The sequence below is a fragment of the Plecotus auritus genome, assembly GCF_963455305.1.
Source record: "Plecotus auritus genome assembly, chromosome: 6".
NCBI classification, from domain to species: Eukaryota; Metazoa; Chordata; class Mammalia; order Chiroptera; family Vespertilionidae; genus Plecotus; species Plecotus auritus.
In genome coordinates this window covers 120,983,554-121,005,031 of record NC_137773.1, presented here as the reverse complement: position 1 = coordinate 121,005,031, position 21,478 = coordinate 120,983,554, and the positions used below count along the sequence as shown (strand labels likewise).

Here is a 21,478-nt window from a genome sequence, read left to right as displayed (position 1 = left end):
AAACGGCGTTCCGGAGATCTCTACCGGGAGCTGCTGAATGGAGCGCAGTTCATCATAAACTAGAATGGGGACAGGACTCAATGTCCCTGCGTCTTTCTTGAGGCAAAACAGGAATGAACATTAAAAGGTCTTTTCAGGAAAGTTACTAATGCGCTAGGCCCCACGGGATCTTTGAGAGGCAGCGCGGACACACAGCGCGGAGGCCATCAACACTGCAACTAAGCACACGCTGCTGCTCCCTGACCCGCTCCGGCCCTCGCTCTCCTTTCACATCTGTAAAGAGCTCTCATCTTCAAAATGCTTTAAACTAAAAAGAACAAAAGAAAAGACAAAGGGTAGTAGAAGGTGGAGGGTGCAGTGAGGTCGAATTACAGACTCAAGAATAATTACCCGAAGGGAAAGCAAGACACCAGCCCCCGAGGGCCTCTGAGGAGCAGAGAGAGCGTCTAAACAAGGACAGCATCCTTGGAGACGCGAGCGCCCACATCTGCACTCAGCATCGAACTGGAGTATATGCAGCTTTCGTTTGCAAAGAGTGATAAACATTTCCTCAGCTTCCTTTTCTGAAAGTTGGGTTCCAGATACTAGTTCTTGGTCCACCTCAACATAATATTAAAATCTGCCCAGGATCCTGTTAGGAAACATCAGTACAAGCAGCACTGCACTGTCTGCGTTCAGAAGATTACAAGAGAATCGGTTCTTACCTCCCCATGATCTCGGCTCACTTAAAGGGACTGCCGAAGGAGCAGGACAAAGGACACGTGTATGAGCACTTGTGGGATGTGTGTGTTTTCTCCAAATACGAGCTGGTGGAAGTAGGGACCTGAAACCCACGACGCCTTCCGTTGCCACATAATCGCAAGGAAATGACCTTACCGTTTGTTGCTTTGATTAGAACAAAAGCCTTTCAACATGAGTCAGGAGGGCATGGGGAGGTGGGGGAGGGGAGGGGGAGAACCCAACAACAAGCAAACACTTCTGCTGTCGCTTTGGCCACTATTCCTTGTATGTTTGAAACACACGATGAAATGTTTACTGTTTTTTAAACTGCATTGATAATACTTGATCTGGGTTGAATCAGAGATGGCCATGCCATCTAAGAATCCAAGTTTCCATTTTGGATCTTTAATTTCTACATATGCTGAATGAGGTAGGGAATGTAATGAATACAGATAGAAATAATTCTTAACTCAACGCTGCTATGCACAGCCATTCATGTCAACAGCTTTTTCACTGGGAAAGAAACTCAGAATTCCCTGGGACAACCTGGACAGCATCAGTTGGCATCAGGAAGCTAGCCACAAACCCAAACCCTGGTGGCACGGCCGTGGTTTCCAAAAAAGATTTATTTCGTTACTTACATTCAACAAAGTCATTATTATTGAAATTACTCAACACGTTGGAAATAAATAAAAATACACTATACTTCAAGGAGAAGCAGAGAAAAGTATACACAATCCAGGAAAAATAGTAAATCCGTTTTTAGAATGGTTCAGTAAGAGCCTGTGACAAGCGTGTCTGTAAAAAGAACAGTCTGGCATTTTGTGCAAGTGTGTGGTATGGCTAAGAATATGAGTTCTAGAGTCAGACAAACCTGGCATTTTTGTAGCTGTCTGTCCTTGGGAAAGTAACTTGACTGCTCAGAGAATTCATTTCCTTCTTAGTAAAATGGGGATACAAATCCTTATCTGAGAAGGAGTGTTGGAGGAATTAAAGGAGATAATACATACACAGCACAAAATGTTTGCCTGGCATGTAAGCATATACCACATGTATTTAAATAAAGGGTAAGGTCTCCTCCCCCGACCACACCCCAAAAGACATTTTCCCTCAGAAATGAGGAAGTAGCTTTATCCTCAAGTCCCTTTAAACTCTAACTCCCTTGAACTATAATGTACTATCTGGGGAAGACACAACAGCCTGTTACAACCTTAATGAAGTCCAAGTTTGTCTGCCTTTATGGGTCATTTGATAAATACAGATTTAGTAATTATTGTGGGCGGGTGACCTCACAGTTGGAGGGGTTGGATGTTAGAATAAACAAGCCACTTAAACATTACTTTAAAAGGCCGTGCAGTAGTGTACACACCTTCAGGATGAATGGAAAAGGAAGAAAAAGTCAAGCAATAATATTCCCAGTGAAATATCACACAGGAATTTAAAAACTGCTGTAGCTCCAAGGACTTAGGCGGAAGCACAGACGCTATGTTTGGAAAGCTCTGAGGAGGCTCAGAGAAGGGCTTTTGTTTGGGGCCCATGCTCAGATCAGAGGAAGAGGCTGAAAAAGGAGAGTGAAAGACAGCAATCACTCCTAATATACAGAATGATCTTAAATATTACATCTATTCCACTGTTTCGTCTATATTCCTACATTTTCATATATTCAAGTTGGCCCAAAACATATGTTTTAAGTCTTGTCATTGGGAATCCATACTAATAAAAGGGTAATATGCTAATTAGACCTGATGTCTTCTGGACGTCCTTCCAGACAAAGCCACGGATGGTGGCTGCTGCTGTGAGGGCAGGGCCGAGGCTCAGGCAGCCGCTGTGAGGGCCAAGTCTCAGGCAGCCAGGGCGGCCAGCAGTGGCAGCAGCAGCTGCGTGATGGGGGCGTTGCCTTCCCCTGATTGTCCCGGTCACCTCCCGCAGAGGGAGGCCAGAGGCAGCAGCAGTGAGGGGGTGATGGGGCGGTGCCTTCCCCTGATCAGGAGGTTGCCTCCCGCAGAGGGAGGCCAGACTGCAGCTTAGGCTCACTCTCTGCGGGGAGCAGGCCTAAGCCATCAGTAGGACATCCCCTGAGGGCTCCTGGACTGTGAGAGGGGGCAGGCCAGGCTGAGGGACCCGGGGCCTCTAGTTACTTTATAGTTGGAGAAACCTTCCATATTTAAAACTAAATGAACGGCGACTTTTCTCACTGGGTTGGAGAGACTACCGAAAGAACTCCTGGGACATTTCTGATTGTATGGCGAAGCCTTGCTCACTGTTGAAGGCCAATTACAGTTTTGATAACCAGTGCCAGAATCAGGGCAATAGAAGGGCTAACACCACCAGGCGGCCAGCTTGAAGGGCCTGGCGAGGCTGCCAGCTCCAACACCGAGGTGGGGCAAGATCAGCTTGTGGCCATGCAAGCAAACGAGAGGATTAAAACTAGGAGACAATCAGAATGTCTGTTGTTTTTGCCTGTCCAGGGACTGTTTCACCATTTTCTAATCACAGATCCCTGCTTTCCACTTAGGGCACCATCCAGATAAATAGGATAAGACCAACCTATGCCCTCCAATCATGGGAGGAACAAGTGATTCAAGAATAACCAGTAACATCTATCCTGACCCTGGCTAGTTATAGAGATCTGGGAAGGAGGAGGGTTTGTTCTCGTTTGTTCTGGAGTCAAAAGCTGCAAGGATGGGGCCTGGGCTCCCAGGCACCTCCCACTGGGCAGAAAAGTTGGGGAGAGACCAAATCATTATAATTTCCACTTCTGATTAAACCAGTTTTCATTTTAATTTTATGGAATGTTGATAAATTTTAACTTTATTTTTCAATTACAGTTGATATTCAATATTATATTAGTTTCAGGTGTACAACCCAGTGATTAGACAGGTATACTAGTATACCTCATGAAGTGATCACCCTGACAAATCTAGTGCCCACATACATAGTTATCACAATACTAGTGGCACGGTGCACGAATTCGTGCACCAGTGGGGTCCCTCAGTCTGGCCTGCAGGATTGGGCCAAAAACAGCTCTCCGACATCCCCCCAAGGGGTCCTGGATTGCTAGAGGGTGCAGGCCAGGCTGAGGGAGCCCACCGGTGCACAATCGGGGCTGGAGAGGGACGTGGGAGGTTGTCCAGCCGGGGAGGGACTGCAGGAGGGCTCCAGGTCATGTCCAGCCCATCTCGCTCAGTCCTGATTGGCCAGACCCCAGCAGCAAGCTAACCTACCGGTCAGAGCGTCTGCCCCCTGGTGGTCAGTACACATCATAGCGACTGGTCTACCAGTCAACTGTCTGCCCCCTGGTGGTCAGTGCACATCATAGTGAGCAGTTAAGCGGCCTTAGAATATCATTAGCATATTACGCTTTGATTGGTTGAACAGCCGACCAGACAACTGGACACGTAGCATATTAGGCTTTTATTATACTAGAGGCCTGGTGCAAGAAATTTGTGCACTGGGGGTGGGGGGGGAAGGGTCCTTCAGCCCAGCCTGCGCCTTCTTGCAGTCCAGGATTCCTCGCTTGTTACCGCCCACCTGCTCACTGCTCCTTACCGCTCGGCTTGCTGCTTCTTAGTGCTGCCATGGAGGCGGGAGAGGCTCCCGCCACAGCCACTGCGCTTGCCAGCTGTGAGCCTGGCTTCTGGCTGATCAGCGCTCCCCCTGTGGGAGCACACTAACCACCAGGGGGCAGCTCCTACATTGAGCGTCTGCCCCCTGGTGGTCAGTGCACATCATAACAACCAGTCATTCCGCTGGTCGTTCTGCCATTTGGTCGATTTGCATATTAGGCTTTTATTATATAGCAGGGGTCCTCAAACTATGGCCCGCGGGCTACATGCGGCCCGCCAAGGACATTTATCTGGCTCGCCGGGTGCCGCTGCCTGTCCTGCTTAGCAGCTGACTCGTCCTGGGCCCGCAGTGTGCATAGGAATTTGTTCATAGTTTTTTTTTAAACTATAGTCCAGCCCTCCAACTGTCTGAGGGACAGTGAACTAGCCCCCTGTTTAAAAAGTTTGAGGACCCCTGTTATATAGGATAGGATTACTGACTGTATTCCCTATGCTGTGCTTTACATCCCTGTGACTATTTTTACAACTACCAATTTGTTCTTTTTAATCCCTTCACTTTTTTCACCCATCTCCCCAACCTCCATTCCATCTGGCATCAGTAAATTTATTCTCTGTATCTATGAGTTTATTTCTGTTTAGTTTACTTATTTACTTTGTTTTTTAGATTTCATATATAAGTGAAATTATATAGTATTTGTCCTTGACTTATTTCACTTAGCGTAATACCTTCTAGGTGCACTCATGTTGTCACAAATGATAAAATTTTATTTTTTATGGACAAGTAATATTCCATTGTATATTATATATACCACCTCTTCTTTATCCATTTGTCTACTGATGGGCATTTGGGTTGCTTTCATATCTTGGTTATTGCGAATAATGCTGCAAAGAACATAGAGGTGCCTATCTCTTTTCAAATTAGTGTTTTTATTTATTTGAATAAATACCCAGAAGTGAAATTGCTGCATCATAATCTAGCTCTATTTTTATTTTTTTGAGGAACCTCCATACTGTTTTCCATAGTGGCTGCACAATTTACAATCAGTACACAAGGGTTCCCTTTTCTCCACATCTTCAACTTGTTTGTTGATTTCTTGATGATAGCCATTCTGATAGATGCTTAGTTTTAAAATTTGCATTTCCCTGCTGATTAGTGATGTCGAGCATCTTTTTATATGTCTATTGGCCATCTGTATGTCCTTTTTGGAGAAATGCCTATTCGGTCCTCTGACTATTTTCTGATCTATTTTTTGTTTAAGTTGTATAAGTTCTTTATAAAAGTTGTATATTAACTCCTTGTCAGATGTATAACTGGCAAATATCTTCTCTCAATTGGTAGGTTGTCTTTTCGTTTTGTTGATGGTTTCCTTTATTGTGCAAAACCTGTTTAGTTGGATGTAGTCCCATTTGTTTATTTTTTTCTTTTGTTTTCCTAGCCTAAGGAGACATATAAAAACTATTGCTAAGAGCCATGTCAAGGAGTTTACTGCCTATGCTTTCTTCTAGGGGTTTTATGGTTTCAAGTCTTACATTTAAGTCTTTAATCCATTTTGAGTTATTTCTCCACATGGTATAAGAAAGTGGTCTAGTTTCATTTTTTTGGCCATGTATCTGCCTAATTTCCCCAACACCATTTATTGAAGAGACTGTCTTTACCTCATGGTATATTTTTGCCTCCTTTGTCATATATTAATTGGCCCTATGGGTGTGGGTTTATTTCTGGGCTCTCTATTCTGTTCCATTGGCCTATATCTATTTTTATGCCAGTATCATGCTGTTTTGATTACTATGGCCTTGTAGTATAGTTTGATATCCGGTAGCATGATACCTCTAACTTTGTTCTTTTTTTTTTACCAAAATTGCTTTGGTAATTAGGGATCTTTTGTGGTTCCATACATAGTTTAGAATTATTTGTACTAGTTCTGTGAAAAATGCCATTGGTATTTTGATAGCGATTGCATTGCAGCTATAGGTTGCTTTGGGTAGTATGGACATTTTAACAATGTTAATTCTTCCTACCCATGAGCACACTATATCTTTCCATTTATTTGTCTCTTCTTCAGTGTCTTACACTTTTCTGAGAACAGGCCTTTTACCTCCTTGGTGAAATTTATCTCTAGAAATTTTATTCTTTCTGATGCAGTTATAAATGAGATTGTTTTCTTAATTTCTGTTTCTGATGGTTTGCTATTGGTGTGTACAAATGCAGCTGATGCCCTGGCCAGTGTGGATCAGTTGGTTTGGCATCATCCTGTGCACCAAAAGGTTGCCAGTTTGATTCTTAGGGCACAGGCTCAGGTTGCAGGGTTGATCTGCTGGAGGCATGCAGGAGGCAGCCCACAGATGTTTGTCTCTCACACTGATGTTTCTCTCTCCTGCCTTCTTCTCTCTCTAAAAATCAATAAATTATTCTTTTTAAAAAATGCAACTGATTTCTGAATATTAATTTTGTATCCTGCTACTTTACTGAAGTCATTTACTAGTTCTAATTTTTTTTTGGTAGAATCTTTAAGGTTCTCTCTATAAAATATGTCATATGCAAATGACAGTTCTATTTCTTCCTTTCCAATTTGGATGCCTTTTATTTCTTTTTCTTATCTGATTTTTTTGGCTAAAACTTAAAATATTATGTTGAATAGAAGTGGTGAAAGTGAACACCTGATCTTATTCCTGATTTTAAGAAAAACACTTTATCTTTTCCCCCTTGAATATGGTATTAGCTATTGGTTTGTAATAAATGGTCTTTATTTTATTGGGTATGTTTCCCCTATTCTAATTTTGCTGAGAGTTTTTATCATAAATGGATGCTGGATTTTGTCAAATGCTTTTTCTGCCTCATCTTATGTTTCACCTCACAGTCAATGCATTTTTTATCCTTTATGTTGTTTATGTGGTATATCACATTAATTGTTTTGTGGATATTGAAGCAACCTTGCATCCCAAGAATAAATCCCATTTGTTTATAGTGTATGATCCCCCTACTGTTTGGCTGAATTTGGTTTGCTAATATTTTGCTGAGGATTTTTGCATCTATGTTCATCAGAGATATTGGCATACAATTTTTTTTTCATACAGTATTTTTCTGGTTTTGGTATCAAGATAATGCTGGCCTCATAAAGTGAGTTTGGGAATCCTCCATCCTCTCCCAATTTTTGGGAATAGTTTGAGAAGGATAGGTATTAATTCTTCTTTTAAAGTGTGGTGAAATTCACATACAAAGCCATCCAATCCAGAACTTTTATTTGTTAGTAGTTATCGGCTTGTTCAGATTTTCTGTTTTTTTCTTGATTCAGTCTTGGAAGATTGTACATTTCTAGGAATTTATTTATTTCTTCCAGGTTGTCTAATTTGTTGGCATATAATACTTTGTAGAATTTTCTACAATTTCTATAATTCTTTGTATTTCTGTGGTGTCACTTGTCACTTCTCTTTCATCTCTGCTCTTATTTATTTTGGCTCTCTATTAATTTTACTTATTTTTTAACAAACAAGCTCTTGGTTTCATTGATCTTTTCTATTGTTTACCAGTTGTGACGTGGCACTTTTTTATATCCTTAGTTATAGGAATTCCATTCAGCTAGTCTTCAAGTGGTTCTCAAAATGACTGTTTCACAATTTAGTTGTAATTTTTAATGCAGTCATGAGAGGAGGTGGGCACAGAGTTTAACTTCTCCACCACCTTGACTGGAGGTCTTAATACACCTTTCTTTAACTAGTTTTAATTTTTAAAAGATTCATTTGCAAACAAAAAGGGAGAAAAGTGAACTGGACTCAGCTGCCCTTTATCAGCTGACCAACAGTGTTCAACAACATGAGTGCCATCGACACAGAGCTGGGGGACATGGGGACCTCTAGCTGAGACTGGGTAGGCCTAGGTGCCAGAGGTCAGTCTTGGGGGTGGAGAGTTCCTGCAGTGCCGGGGTCTCCGATGGGAGTTCTGTGGTCAGTGAGCCGGGTAGAAAGTGGTCCCAGAGAACTGGCTTCCTAAGGCCCAGACAGGAACAGCGGCCAAGCTCCCCCATGCACCCTGCAACCTGTGCTTGCCCAAGTGGCCCTGCCAGGGAGTCAGGCACAGCACAGGGCTTAACCTGGGGTCCAGGGATGCAGACTTCGAGACACCTGTTAGGGAATTCCATTGAAAATGGAATTATGTTCTGGTACAGTGGTCAGCAAACTGCGGCTCGCAAGCCACATGCGGCTTGCAAGCCGCGATTTGCTGCTCTGTTGACCAATGAGTTTGCCGACCACTGCCCTGGTGGGTTCAAATGAAATAAGAGCCTATTGGAAATTACTCTTGTCGCATTCCAATCGTGACATAATTAGATGATTGCCAAATGGTGAGCTTGGACCAGTGTGCTGGTGACTGCATGGGTGCTTTCACCAGGCCTGGAAGCAGGGCTAGCAAACGATGTCCACCAATTTAGGAAAAATATGTGGAGGTATAGTCCCAATTCTTAAAGGAATATAGTCTTAGGAATCTTTATGAGAGGCTTTGCATTTATCGCAAAACTATCACTTTCATCACAGAACACTCATGTACTGAATGAATGCCAGATACACAGGCAAAACACAGGATTTCCAGAACTCTAACGGCGGAGCCTAACTCCGAACCATTGTCATAAACTTAGAGGACAAACCTTGAGACCAGCTCATCTCCTAAGTTTTGTGAGGTTTGCACTAAAGAAAGGAATGTTTCTGCCTAAACTCCTCATCCTTCTCTCGCTCTGCCTCTAGAACCAGTCCAGGTCAGTTCAAATGTTGGCTGCGCACCACATGCGTGCGAGGCCCTGGAGAGAAGTGGGAGGAAACGCTCAGGGAGTGCGGGCCAGACTCGCCTTCCCTCGGGGAGCAGAGTGATCCTCTTATTTTTCACCTCACAGTTAGTCAGCCCTGTGTTTGGATTATGCGACCTTTCACATATTCTCGATCTCTTAGCATTTTTATCAAAGAGTATGTCAGAGCTCCTTTAGTACCTGACATGCTTTCTTAGGTCTGCATTCAGTACAGGAACTACTTCGGGGGTGTTTGTTAGGTGCTGGGGGCTGGGCTGGGCCGTGGGAGCCAGGGGTGAAAAGGAGAGACAGCTAGAGGGGGTGCGCAGGGAAAATACGTTCATTAGTGAGGAAGGTGATTTTAGCTGAGGGGGAGACCTCTCATAACACAAAACAGGACGTGATAAAGGAGCACAGAGCACAGTCCTAGCTTCCAGGCTACGGCTGGAGGTTGAGAAGGAGCTGCCACGTGGGTGGCTGGGGCTGAGTTCAGGACCATTTCTGCCTTGTTCCGCTACAACTTGTGGCATAGGCAAATCTCTCACCTGATACTTTGAATGAATAGAACTTCTGTTTAAAAGGGAAGGGCACCAAATTCAGAAAATGAATTCATAATTTATTAAAAACTGGGACAGCATCCCTGACTGATAAGGGGCATTTGAAGTTTACTTAGTTCTCTTTTAGGATCACATGTTGGAGCAGTTAGAGGGGCTACACCATGTCCAGGAAAAACAACCGCGATGGAAAAGTCCATTACTCATGTTCTCCTCCGGCAGAAAAAGAGGGAAGTTTCCTGTTCTAGGCGGATTCTCTTGACTTTTAACCATAAATGGAAAAACAGAGGTGAAAAGAATTAGAAAGACAGGCGTTGTGGGGTTCCTGTCTGCCTGTTTTAAAGGGACAAGTGCCCTGACTTTTGATTTGGTTTCCCCACAAGGCATGTGCAGTGTTTCAGGCAATGGGCTTAAGTTCTGTAAAATCTAATACCATCCATGTTTGAAAAAATGACAGAAAAAGACCTTTGAAATTCAGAAGCCATTAATAATGCTCCAACATTTACTGAAAAGTGCATAAATTCACTTTCATTTATTTTCTAACGTTAAGTGCTACATGCAATAAAATCGTAGTCTACAGCCCACATTGATTGAGTGCTGACTAGTGCTCAGAACTAAGCCCTATGCTTTCCACAGATTATCTTCTTTTCCTGGCAACAACCCAAGGGACTGGTACTAGTTCATTTCCATTTTACAAACAAGAGATCAACTGAAGGACTTGTATGCATGCATATAAGTCTAACCAATGGACACAGACACCAGGGGGGTGAGGGCATGAGCGGGGGTGGGGGGGCCATGGGAGGAAAAGGACACATATGTAACACCTTAATCATTAAAGAAAAAAAAGAAATTGAGGCTCAGAGAATCTGGTAACAAAAGTCCCCCCAGTTGGGTATAGAGAACAGGATTTGAACCCAGGGCCCATCCCACATTATTATTTTTTAATTAATTAATTATTATTGTTATTTTTTAAATTGATTTCAGAGAGGAAGGGAGAGGGAACAAGAGAGAGAAACATCAATGGTGAGAGAGAATCATTGATTGGCTGCCTCCTGAATGTTCCACACTGGGGATCGAGCTGCCATCTGGGCAGGATCGAGCTGCCATCTGGGCATGTGCCCTGACCGGAAATGGAACTGTCACCTCCTGGTTCATAGGTCGACACTCAACCACTGAGCAACACCGGCTGGGCCACCCCACATTCTTAAATAGGCCATTCCACTCGGCTGCTGCAGTTAAGGAGAAATGCATGCAGGGTTAACACCACTGCGGCTGCTGTCAGACTTCCTGTATTTCAGTGGAATCTGTTTGTTTTGTTTTGTTTTTCCCTTTCTCTTCCTTTGCATGCCTTTAAAAACAAAGCAAAACACAACTTTTTATGGTGGAAAATTTTAAGCACTCACAGAAAGTGACAGGCTGTTGTAACGAACCCTTCTGTATCCATCCCCAAGTTTCAACAGTTATCAATACCTCACTAATTTGGTCTCACCAGTATGTTCACCTATTTTCTGTCCTTCTGTATGTACTATTCTGAAGCAAATCCAAGACTTAAAATAATTTCACCTGTAAATATTTCAATATAAAAGATAAGGACTCCTTAAAAACATACCCCCATTACCTAAAAAAGGTAATAATAGTTTCTTGATATCATCAGATATTCAGTTAGTGTTAAGCTTTCCAATTGTCTTATTAATGTAAATTTTTTTTTTCAAATTTGAATCCCTTCCTTAGTCATGGGGATATAAAGTACAGCACAGGGAATATAGTCAATAATATTGTAATGACTATGTATAGTGCCAGGTGGGTACTGGAAATATGGGGGGGGGGGACACACATTTTGTAAAGTATATAATAATCTAACCACTATGCTGTACATCTGAAACTAATACAAAATAGTATTGAATGCAAAATGTAATTGAAAAATAGAATAAAGAATCCCTTCCCTTATCTAATGTTTTTCTGAGATGCTGGCAAATGTTTCCAATCAAAACTACCACCATATTAGTAAAAACAACAATGACAACACTTATACTCTTTAATGTAAAGACATCGTTTTTCTTTTAGAATTTCCTTTTACTTCTACCCACTTACTCTGAACTTAAACATGTTCCTTTAATCAGCACACCCCCAGTTCCTTTTCCATTCTTTCCTCAAAGGATTTTATTTTGAGCATTCTTTTTTGGTTACACAACTCTTCTATAAGCTCTGATCTTCAAGTACTAAGCAGATATTATAGCAGAACGCTCTTTTTCAGTAACAGACAAAACTATCCTATCTAATAAAAGAGTAATATGCAAATTGGTGTCACTTCATGATGCCCACCAGCCAATCAGGAGTGAGTATGCAAATTAGCGGGACAAAGATGGCGATGGCCACGGAACCGGAGCGGGCAGGAGGCTTGGGTCACCCCTGGCGACAGAGGAAGCCAAGCTTCCTGCCTGCCCTGGCTGCCGCTGAAGGAGGGGCGGGGAGCTTGGGTTACTGGGGAGTGTGGCCAGCTTGAAAACGGCCATCAGCCCCTTACCCAGGCTGGCCATGACCCCATGGGGTGAGGGTCCCTGCTGGGGGGCGTGGCCAGCCTGCAAATAGCCATCAGCCCCTTAGCCAGGCTGGCCAGGCATCCCAGTGGGGACCCCCACCCTGAAGGTGGTGTGGCTAGCCTGAAACGGCCCTCAGCCCCTTACCCAGCTGGCCACACCCCCATGGGGTGAGAGTCCCCGCTGGGGGGCGTGGCCAGCCTGCAAACAGCTATCAGCCCCTCACCCAGGCTGGCCAGGCACTCCAACGGAACCCCCACCCTGAAGGGGATATGGCCAGCTTGAAAACAGCCCTCAGCCCCTCACCCAGGCTGTCCATACCCTCCCAGTGGGGACCCTCACCCCATGGGGGCATGGCTGGCCTGCAAACCACCACAGGCCCCTCGCCTAGGCCACCCCATGCCCCAAGGGAACTCCCACCCTGATCCAGGATACCCTTCAGGGCAAACCAGCCGGCCCCCACCCGTGCACCAAGCCTCTATCTATACTAATAAAGGGGTAATATGCTTCCAGGAGACCTTCCAGACGTTTTTCTGGACAAAGCCATGGTGGCAGGGCCGAGGTAGAGGCGTTTAGAGGCCAAGAGGGGAGGGCAGTTGTGGGTGATCAGGCCAGGATGGGATGGCAGTTATGGGTGATCAGGCCAGGATGGGATGGCAGTTGGGGGTGAGCAGGCCAGCTGGGGGGCCAGTTGGGGGCGAGCAGGCCATCAGGACAGTGGGGGGGGCAGTTTGGGGTGAGCAGGCCGGCAGGGGGGCATTTGGGGAGGAGCAGGCCGGTGGCGGGGGGCAGTTGGGGGCAAGCAGGCCAGCAGGCAGAGTGGTTAAGGGCAATCAGGCAGGCAGGTGAGCAGTTAGGAGCTAGCAGTCCCGGATTGAGAGAGGGATCCCAGATTGGACAGGGTGCAGGCCAGGCTGAGGGACCCCACCAGTGCACAAATCCATGCACTGGGCCTCTATAACTTAGTAACATGGATCTGTTATTTCAGAACCTAAAGGTAGGGCAGTTCCAAGGTTGGTGCGGTCTGCAGATTAGCAGAGCCAGCAAAGTACAGGTTCCTCCCAGGTTTCCACTCCGCATGTTCTCCTTAAGCTACCATTCCACGTGGGGGCAATAAGCTGCCACTCTTCCAAAGAGGACCACCTCTCTCTTTTATCTCTTTAGAGAGCTTTTTAAGAAATGCATCAGCAAGCCACCTCCACTGGCCAGAGCTGGGCATATGTTTACCCTAAACCAGTCCCTGCAAGAGGAATAGGCCATTATGATTGGCTGGGAGCACAGCTTCACATCAGTGTGTGGACATAATGGGAAATAGTTATCCCGAGGTAATGGTCCTTAGCCCTCAGGCATCCTGAGTCCCTCCAACGGGCACCTCAAGCCCCAGCAGCCTCATGTACATGTGCCCTGGGTGCCACACAGACATCACCATTTTGTATGCACTCTGTAACATGAAAAAATGCTGGGAAGCACTGTCTTAGAGACCAATCAGGATATCCCCAAGTTACATGGGGGTGCTGTCGATGCCTGAACCAAATCAGGCCTCTCAGGATGGAAGCAGGCTTAGAAAATGAACAGGAACCAGAGAACCCCTAGGGAGCAATCAAGCCAGCATCGTGCTATACAACCGTCTTGTCTGTGTCCCGCCAGCTGCGGCCCTGATGTTCTGACTTCTGAGCTCTCCCTGTTGGAGCTCAGCACCGAGAGCAGGAGTGTGTGGCTTCCCTGGAAAGCTGAGGCCCTGGGCCTACCCTCTGGGGAATGGGACAGATGGAGGGTCTGGCTCCTGCAGCCACGGCAGAAGTCTGTGTTGGGACCTGCCCTTTGGATAGTTGCCTGGGGGCACTGTTAGAAGGGAGCAGCGCTAACAGGATGCAGGCCAGCTAGAAGGGGACAAGGCCCTCCTCCAGGGGCTTCCTGTGGCAATTCCAATTGACCTCCAGTTAGGCTGGCCCTGGGGGAAGTCTGCATCCAAACAGACCTGCAGGCCCACCCATCCTTTCGGACCAAGCGCGGCACTTAGGGGACCAGCAGCATCGGTCAGCTCCCTCTCCTCAGCCTGGTGTCTTCCACAGTGAGTCAACCAGCAGCTTCACGGTCACGTGCTGCTATGAAATCTCATCGAGGCCGCGGAACTCTGGTTAAGTATGTTTACGTTAATAAAAGTGGGTTTAGGGGCAAATAAGCTTAAAGGCCTCGGGCATCTAAGAATGAAAAATTAATATTCTGTTTTTCTACTGCAACTTTATCCCTTGTATAAGCAGATGATAAATAAATGCCTTGGTGATCACTTTCCAGCTTTCTAAACAAAGTGTAAAGCATTCACAGGAGAGGTAAAATGGCTGAAATCCACTAAATAGTAAATGGGGAAACTACACAGTTAGCCCCATAGATGCCTGAAACCACAGATGGCACCAAACCCTTTATGTATATTCTATGTTTTTTCCTATCCGTACATACCTGTGATCAAGTCTACTCTATAGACAAGGCCCTGTAAGAGGTTAACAATAACTAATAATAAAATAGAACAGCAATAACAATATTCTGTAATGAAAGTTATGTAAATGTGGCATTGTTAAGGAGAAATGGGTGACTTTGCCCTGGCCCATGTGACTAAGTGGTTAGAGCACCATCCCATGCACCAAAGGGTCATGGGTTCGATTCCCAGTCAAAGGCACATACCTGGGTTGTAGGTTTGATTCCTGGCCCTGGTTAGGGTGTGTGTGAGAGGCAACCAATCAATGTGTCTCTCTCACATCAATATTTCTCTCTGTCTTCCTTTCTCTCTTCCATGCTCTCTAAAAAAAAAATCAATGGAAAAATATCCTCTGGTGAGGATTTAAAAAAAAAAAAGCATGACTTGAACACAGCGCTGAGATCCGTGGACTGTTAATCTGAGAACCACATAGCTACTCAGTATGTGGCCAGGAGACGCTGGCAAAGGGATGATTCATCTCCCAGGTGGAGCCACGCAGGATGGTGTGAGATTTCATCATCTTACTGAGAATGGCATGCAATTGAAAACTTAAGAATTTTTTTATTTCCAGAATTTTCTATTTAATATTTTGGACTGCAGTTGACCATGGGTAACTGATTGCAGGGGTAACTGATTGCAGAAGGTGCATGATGGTCACGGGGAACTGCTGTAAGAAACCAATCAGCACAGTGAATGTGACAGGAAAGAGCTATTCGCAGCTCTTTCTAAACCCTAAGTGGTTGATGCGTGACAGAGGGCTATGTGAGACTGACCTGAGACACTTGGATTTTAACCAGCAATGCTTTGCATAAACTTGCTTTATCTACACAAGGAGATGCCACGACACTTTGCGATGACAAACATTTTCTAAGAGACTAAAATTTTCTCTCAAGTCTGGGTTGAAAGCGTGCAAAACAATTCACAGAGTGATAAAGGCCAAACACTTGCCCTGTTGTCAGATGAGAACAATTCCAGTGCTCCCAGCATTATGGCTCTTAAGCAAGTTATGAAAACTGGACAGCTTCCCTAATAAAGAAAATAAACTAATATAACTTTTGGGCTAGTAGGTGGTATAAATTTTAAAAAGTTGCTGGCTAGAGTATGGAAATGAGGATTCTTGCTCATTCATGGAAGCATAAATTGTACAACCTTTTTCAAAATCCAAATTCTTTCCAAACAAGGTGTTTTTCTTATAGAAATCCTCCCACAAATGTTTCACATATAGGGATGTGCATCGTAGCACTGTTGTAGCACAAACTAGAAACCACCTAAATGTGCATTCATAAGGGCCGGGTGCAATTGAGTATGGCACATTCATACCATTGAACACACACAAGTTGTGAAAAATAATGAGGTAGGTCAGTATCTAAGACATGTTAGTAAGAAAATACATTTCAGCCCTAGCTGATTTGGCTTAGTGGATAGAGCGTCTGCCTGTGGACTGAAGGGTCCCAGGTTCAATTCTGGTCAAGGGCACATGCCCAGGTTACGGGCTTGATCCCCAGTGGGGGGCGTGCAGGAGGCAGCCGATCAATGATTCTCTCTCATCATTGATGTTTCTACCTGTCTTTCCCTCTCCCTTCCTCTCTGAAATCAATAAAAATATATTTTTAAAAAAGAAAATCATTTCAAAATAAAATGCATATGATGATTTTATCTCTGTAAAATGTATATTGATGTAACATGTATGTCACTATATGTTTAGAAAATATCTGATGAGTATGTACCCCTGATAAAGTACTCTCACTTTTAAGCCATGCATTTCTATAACAATTCAATTAATGGACATATGTTATTTTAATTATTTAAATAACCTATGAGTCTCAGATGAGCACAAATATTACTTTTTATTTAATAGCAATCACATCAATAATAAGTGGTGATTGTGATTAAATGGACCCATTAAACACTGTCAGAGACACTACCACTTGCTGGGTGCTGTGATTCAAGGTGAAGTGGGACAGATCCCTGCTTTCCAGAAACAGCCTGGATCAAAGGTTCTGAATGGAAGTTTTACAAAATTACATATATCCTTGCTATAAAAATCTAATTCAGAATTATGAAAGTAAAATAAGTAGACACCTCTTCCTTCATCAACTTATATTTCTCAGGGGTAAAGTTTATTAATGGATGCCCCGGCCAGGTGGCTCAGTCCGTGGAGCAGCATCATAAACACCAAAAGGTTGTGGGTTCAATGGCCAGTCAGGGCACATACCTGGGTTGTGGGTTCAATCTCTGGTCGGGGCACGTTCAGGAGGCACGATGTTTTTCTCTCTCTTTTTCTCTCAAATCAATAAGAAAACATGTATTCAGGTGAGGATTAAAACAATTTACTAATGGTTTGGTGTATATATTTCCAACCCTAGCCTCCCATGTTCAGGAACAGACATGCATTTTTACACGTATCTTATATATTTATCTCTATATGTACATTCACACATCTTGTATATTGTTCTGTCCTTTGTTAATGTTTTTACCCAAAAACATGTCACTGACAAGGCTTTGGGCTACGACGCAGACAGCGCTCTGTTCATTCTTCCTGCTCATCTCAGAATTCCGCTGCGGGAAGGAACAGTCACCTGTGAACACCACAGGGTTCAGGGCGCTGACCTAGCCCCTTAATTCCCATGAAGTCAAACGTCCACATGTAACTTTTGACTCCCCACAAACTTAATAGCCTGCTGTTGATCAGAAATGTAACCAATAACAGAAACAGTCGATTAGCACATTTTGCATGTTATGTGTATTATTACTGTATTCTTACAACAAAGATGCTAGAGAAAAGAAAATGTTAGTAAGAAAATCATAAGGAAGATAATGCATTTACAGTTTTTATTGAGCAAATCCGCATGTAAGCGGACCTGTGCAGTTCAAACCTGTGTTGTTCAAGGGTCAACTGGTAGCATCACTTAATTAATCATTCTCCAATTCGTGACTCCACTGGCTCGCTATTTTAAATAATGGTGCAGTAAGCATCCTTGCACATATACCAATATGTGAGGGTGTCTTTTTAAGATGATGCCCTGATATGGAAGTGCTTGGTCAAAAAGAGCACATATCTTACATTTTGTTTGGATACAACTGCTTTACAAAAAGGTTGTAACAATTTACCAAGTCAATGCTAATTTAATTTTTCTGCTTCACAATTAATTTCATCTGCATGAGAAAGAGAGCGTCCCCTTTCTAGGATGCCTTTCTTTTTCTTTGTTGCATATTTTAGTAGTCAGAGTTTTTTTCTTAAACTGCAACTTATTGAGTTCTTGTCATGTCCTGGACACTGGTCTAAGTAGTCACATGGCATTCTCCCATTTAAACCTGACAACAATGTCCGGCTGGTGTGGCTCAGTGGTTGAGCCTTGACTCAGGAATCAAGAGGGTCACTGGTTTGATTCATATTCAGGACACATGCCCAGGTTGCGAGTCGGTCACCGGTTGGGGGAGGGGGAACGTGCAGGAGGCAGCCAATTAATGATGTTCCTCTCTTATCCATGTTTCTATCTCTCTATCCCTCTCCCTCCCTCTCTCTCTAAAAATCAATTAAAAAATGTTTAAACCTGACAACAATATTATGAGATATTATGTTCCCATTTTACAGATAAGAAAATTGAGGCTCAAAGCCAATTTGAAGCACAGGATTGGAACTCACTTACATCTAACTCCAACATCATACAGTAACATGCACGTTATATTAATATAAATTTTACAGAGATAAAATCATCCTACACATTTTGTTTTGAAATGTATGTACTTATTAACATATCTTAGATACTGACCTATCTCATTATTTGTATATTCAAAGGGTATGTGCAAGTCACTCAAATGAAATAGATAAGACTGTTTATCTCATTACAACGTCTGTTAAAACAGACCGATACCATTAAATAGCTGTAAATAATGAATGAAACAGCTTTGGCCAAGGAAGGCACCGTTGTTTCCCAGGCTCTGCCCTCTGCCTTTCTCCTCACAGGTCCTCACACCTGTAGCCCCCCCCGCCCGCCCGCCCCCACCTCTCCCCGGGCCTCCTCTGGGACAGGGCTGCTGGGGAAGGAGGGTGGGCAAGTGCTGAATTCTGAGCCACTATGCTGCTCTACTTCCTCCTCGCAGCCTGCAGGGTGGCAGCCGGGCCTGGCCCCACTTCACGGGCCTGGGAGCCGGGCAAACCGGGAGGCGGCACGGGAGCTTTAGCACATGACCCGGTCTCTGGTTTCCCATTTTCTTCTTTTTAAATCAAGGGGAACAGATGAAGTTTTTCACTGAATTTTCATTTGCTGAACTTCATCAACATTGACAGCAACTTCCTAAAGAATACAATCTATAATGGAACCTACTAGTAACACTATTACTGGTATTGACTACTTATTTCAGGGTCATAACATAACTTTAGATGTGATATGCAAGCCTGGGAAAAATATGCCATGTGTGGTGAATATGTTGGTTTATGGATTTACTTTCCGAAAAAACTTCAGATATAGTCACATATGTACACACACATATATACACACACACATGTATTTACACATCTTTAGTATATATGTACATATATAAATTTTATTTCTTTAGCTCAGAGAAAATATACCAAAAGAAACAAAACAAAACAAAAACAAGAGAAAAAAAGAAAAAGAAAGAACATAAGTAAATTTGATACCTAAAACCACAATATACAGCATAAAGACGTGGCAAATTTTTGCTATATTTGTAAACTAATGTAGTGTGTGAGCCTGAAAAAAATTAAACTGATTCTGCTCATAGTGAATAAAGGGCATTGTTTAAACTCTGGCACTAACATCTCAAAATATTTTTTTGAAAATCCAAGTTGAGTTGGCTTCTTTAATAAACTGAGACATCTATTAACGGAAAAAACATATTCACTAAAAACACCTCATTTTCAAAAAGAAATGAGACAGACTTGTGAGCTCGGCTGGAAATGCGTCTGCTCGGCTGGCAGGGACCTGGCATCGACACCTGGAACGGTTGCCATCAAAACCTTCAGGAGGAACGAGTCCCATAAACCTATGCATGAGCCAAGAGTTAAGTTTATACCCTGACCAAATTGTTTTAAACACAGACATAAATTTTGAGTAAAATTTGGCATTAGATTACTTATTAAAATAAGTGTACTCTGTCTTCAGGAACTATTCGGGCGATACTCAGTAGTACTTTTTGTTCCAGAGATTATGATTCTGCCATTATTTGAGGTTGATAATTAGACACAATAACCAGCTCGTGTAAATCAAAGGGTCAAACTCTATAATATTGTCTGTGCTTGCAGAATTTTAAAAAGCTTGGATGCAGCCAAAGACTTGGGGAAAGAGTTTCTAATTAAACACTAATGAGGACCAGAAAAAACACTTTGTTTTTTTCTCTCCCAAGAATCCAGGCACATCCAAAGGACCTTTCCATCTTCCTCCATCCCTAACCCCAGTGGATGGGAAGGAGCTGAGACAGGGCCGAATGAAAAGCGGCACCCACAGAGCACCCAAGGGAAGCACAAGTTCTGAAACGCAGGCCGCAGAGGTCAGGCGGACGGACAGGGCTCCCAGAGCCTGCCCCAGGGCTGGGCACGGGGACACCATCACTGGAATCTGGAGGCGAGAGATGGCAGGAACTGCCCACTTCCCCACCCTCGCCGGCAGCTGGCTGGGCACCAAAGCTGGGTCCTCCATGAGCCTGGGTCCGGGGGGGAGGTAACCTGCTCTGCTCTCTAAAAAGCTGCTCCCTAATCACATGGCCACCAGAGAACCCAAACAAAGTCTCCCAGTCAGCCCACAGCGGTCTGGGGCTATTTCCACAACGAAAAAGAATACATACACACGCACAGACACATTTCCACGCACAGCTTTCTTCCCGGATGAGGTTTCCAAAACTTCCTAGAATGCAAACAGTCTCTCTGGACAGAGTCCCCTGATGCTGCTTCCTCCCCCTCCAAAGTCTCAGCATCTTTCTACACCCCTGCCGCCTCCACACCAGCCCAGGTCCCCATGGGCTCACAGCTGGACTGAGAAAAAAGGTCTCCCAACTGCTCCCACCCCCAGCCATTCCCCAGAGGGGGAGAGCGAGCTTATTAAAATGTGGAGCTGATTCCTTAGTTCATGTAGTCCACAAGTGTCTCTGAAGGACATGCCAGGTTCCAGGCACGAGGACACCGTGGTGACCAAGGAGCAGGTCCTGCAGGCCTTCAGCTAACATTCTGCTCGGGAGACACATAAACAACAGAGCAGGTGAAGCAGGGAAGAGAGTGGCGGTGGCCTCTGGGGTCGGGAGGCGCCTGAAGGGAGGCCAGTGGAAAGTACAAGGGCACAGGCTCGGGTGCAATGTGCCGGGGCCTGAGGACAGCAAGGAGGCCGGTGCTGCTGGAAGAGTGCGAAGGGGAAGGAGGGGAAGAGTGCTGGGTTCCAGGGAGCCAAGCCGAGGGGTGGAGGAGCCCTGAGCAGGGGGCGCCAGGCCCAGGGACTTGTTGGTAGAGTAAGGCTGGCTTTTTCTCACAGTTGGGAGTCATTGGAAGGTTTGGAATAAGAGAATGATACCATCGGACTTGCTTTTAGCAAAGCCTGGAGGCTGGGCTGGGAATAACAGCAGGGGAATGTGGCATTGGCTGCTGGGGCTCCAGGAGCGGGGAGGGGGGGGGGCGGGTGCGAGAGGAGGGAGGCGGGGAGTTACAGGTGGGGGAGGCCCCCCCCCCCCCCGCCCCGGAAGGACTGCGAGGGGCAGTATAGGAAAGGAAGAGGCTGGTGGTTTGCAGACTGAGTCCATTCTGCTCAAGGATGAGTGAATGGACTTGGATTTTAGATGGATCTTTGCTCTTGGACAAGTTCACTAATATCTCTAAATAATGTCCACATCTGCCAAACATGTTGAA

At 44.5% G+C, this 21,478-nt stretch overlaps 1 protein-coding gene across 7 annotated transcripts in view; it reads right to left on the bottom strand.

Moving 5' to 3' along the window:
* The window catches only part of FRMD4B (FERM domain containing 4B), a 278,025-nt gene that overhangs the window by 145,389 nt on the left and 111,158 nt on the right, over positions 1-21,478 (bottom strand). Inside the window, exon 1 of one of the 7 annotated variants that reach the window (XM_080674725.1) lies at positions 705-808. The exons of the other annotated variants lie outside the window; for them this stretch is intronic. The gene's annotated coding sequence lies outside the window, so the exon portion shown is untranslated. Of the gene's footprint in view, positions 1-704; positions 809-21,478 lie in introns of those variants that run through there. 7 annotated transcript variants of the gene reach the window in all.